The sequence below is a fragment of the Psammomys obesus genome, unplaced genomic scaffold (genome assembly GCF_907164565.1).
Source record: "Psammomys obesus unplaced genomic scaffold, mPsaObe1.curated_primary_1811, whole genome shotgun sequence".
Taxonomy (NCBI): domain Eukaryota; kingdom Metazoa; phylum Chordata; class Mammalia; order Rodentia; family Muridae; genus Psammomys; species Psammomys obesus.
In genome coordinates, this window is record NW_026596051.1 from 40429593 (window position 1) to 40432570 (window position 2978).

Sequence of the window (2978 nt, forward strand, 5' to 3'; positions counted from 1 at the left end):
AAAGCAACATTGCTCTTGAATCCAGAGGAGTTCTGTATGTACCAGGGCTGGCCCTCGTTCAGTAAACTATGTAATACCAAAGTCTTGTCCAGGAAGAGGTTGAGGAGTGCCTGCAGAGGTCACTGTTAATAATTGCCAGCTCACAACATAGAAATCTTTATGATAAGAAGTCTCAACTGGATTGTAGGTCAGTGACTATCTTACTTTAAAAGCAAGAATTCCGAACTGTGGCATCCACCTGCAGGTCTAAGGAAGAGTAATCTGTTGAGCTGCTACGTAACTGTTTACAGTATTTAGTTGTGAGCTGCCTTCGATACCCATAATGTAACATCTCTAGCTTCAAATAAACGTGTATAGAGTTGATCAAAAACCACAAGCAAGCTTTTGCCTCCTGCTTACTATTAATCTCTTGAGTTTAAAAATACACCCAAAGTGAGAAATGGAACAGAATGGAATCTGACTTTTTTTTTTTTTCTTGGAAGTCTCATCTCCAGAAGGCCGTGCTTCCAGGAATGGCCGCACACTGCCAGCTCATCTGGGTTGCCACGCTGCCACCCTGTTCCCAGAAAAGCAGCTGTGGATTTGGGAGAGGAGGCACTACTTCTGGGAACAGTGCCCAGAACATGCAAGCTTCTATGCCATTTGAGATAGTCAGAGTGGGGACAGTCAAATCTTCATTTGCTGCAATCCTTTATGTAGAGTCATCAGTTCTGGGGCTAACAGCTGTAATATCTGTAGATTTTTATTTACCACTTGTTTTAAAGGACCCTTCTTGAAATGTAAGTATAGGTTTTTCTGTGCTTTCTCTTCCATAGCTTCCATAACCTGTCCTGGCCTCTTCATCCCATCCCATTCTTCATTTTCAAAAGAATAACACAGTCTTTAGCAATGAGTGCATGCACGGTTAAATCATTTTATTCATAATGATATGAATAAAATACGAATGAAATTATGGTGTTCAGATTAAACAAAAACACCTGAATGATCAAAAATATTTTCCATATCATTTACACACTTCATTAAAAAGTTTAAGTTTGGCTGATACGTAGTAGTTATTTCATTATATGAATATTCATTTGAATTCAAGTTAGAAAACCATAATTACATACCTACCATATTATGTAGTGCGTTTTTCTGCTTTAAGGTGCAGGAAAAGTAAACAGTGTTAAACACTGAAAGCTGCTTTCTCCTCTAGATAAGCAAGATACCCAAAGGCAATAAAGCCATGGGGAAGATGGTAGCCCCAGCCCCCGCCTTCATGAAGAAACAGGAGGCCAAAAAGATGGTCAGTCCTTTGTTTGAGAAAAGGTCCAAGAACTTTGGCATTGGGCAGGATATGCAGCCCCGAAGAGATCTCATGTGCTTTGTCAAATGGCTCTGCTTCATTAGGAAGAAGTGGCAAAGGGCCATCCTTTATAAGGGACTCAAAGTACTTCCTGCCATTATCCAGTTCACCCAGGTCCTGGACCAGCAAACAACTACTCAGCTGCTTAAGCTTGCCTGCAAGTACGGGCCAGAGACGAAGCAGGAGAAGAAGCAGAGGCTGCTGGCCTGTGCTTGGTGAAGAATAAAAAAGCTCAGCTGGTACTGTGGTAGTGATCGCCCATGATGTAGATTCCATCGAGCTCATGCTTGCTTCTAGCTGGCGGTTTTCCTACCTTCCCTGTGTGGAAAGATGGGCGTCCCTTACTGCATCATCAAGGGAAAGGCCAGGTTGGGGCGGCTGGTCTGTAGGAACACTGGCACCATGGCTGCCTTCAAACAGGTTAACTAGGAAGACAAGGGTGCTGTGGCTAAGTCGGTGGAAGCTATTAGGACAAGTTACAATGACAGGCAACGTCCTGAGTCCTAAATCTGTGGCCCGAATTGCCCAGCTAGAAAAGGCAAACGCTAAAGAACTCGCCACAAAATGTGTTAAGTGTACATTGCTAAGTTTTCTGTACATATAAATATAATTAGAAAAAAAGGAAAGAAACCTGAAAGTTACACTATTTTACTTTGTAAGCATAGATGATAAGGGAAAATAAAATTGAACTGTGGAATTTCATATCCTGAGCGGACATGTATTTTATCTCCCTGGATTTTTAGACACAAGTACACACACATTCTGTTTTTAGAGGTTGCCATAATAAATCAGCATGAATTTGGTTGCTTAAAGCAAGTTGTTTTATATGGTTCTGGAGACAGCAAGCTTCAAAATGGAGGTGACAGTAGACAATATGTGTTAAGGGACATCTTTAGGAGTGTAGAGGGCAGAGCCCCGACATCTCAAAGCAACACATGTAACAGCAGAGGTATATAGGCACCTTCCAACCCCCCTGTGAGGGCACCAATCCCATGGCTCAACCACCATGGTAATCACTGGCTAAAGCTCTCATTTCCTAAGTACCATTTTATTGGGGATTATCAATATGCAAAATGGGGAAGACATAAATATTCAGAGCAAAGCAATAGGGATATGTCTTCATATGCAAGAAATATATATGTAAAATGCACATATAATATATAAATATATATCAATGAACATACATTTAAAAATCTGCACAGTATGCATTTTGTCTTTTGAATTTAGTTTGGACCAGAGGTTTAGAAAATGGAATATTAGCACATGAATATAAAATATATTTAAATATAACAAGAAGACTCAGAGGTGTAATAATGAGATATTCAGCATGACATCAGGTACACAGTGTACATATTAAATTAAACTATTACTACCTCTATTAATATTATATTGCTTAATTATTAAAATTCTGCTAGGTTTTTCTGGGAGACACATTAATTAAGAGCCATTAGTTTCTGTTAGCGTTCTTAAAGTAGTTATAAATCAAATGCTGAAAATATGAAAATATTTTGAAATTACCAGTCACTAAATTGTAAACAATTAACGTATTTGAAGCTTTTGTCTCAGAGCTGTTCCCAGATTCGAATCACACACACACACACACACACACACACACACACACACACACACACAC

General features: G+C 39.6%; 1 pseudogene; it reads left to right on the forward strand.

The window, feature by feature from the left end:
- The first annotated feature begins 512 nt into the window (after window positions 1-512).
- LOC129688823 (60S ribosomal protein L7a-like) overlaps window positions 513-2978 on the forward strand; it is an 11524-nt pseudogene continuing 9058 nt past the window's right edge.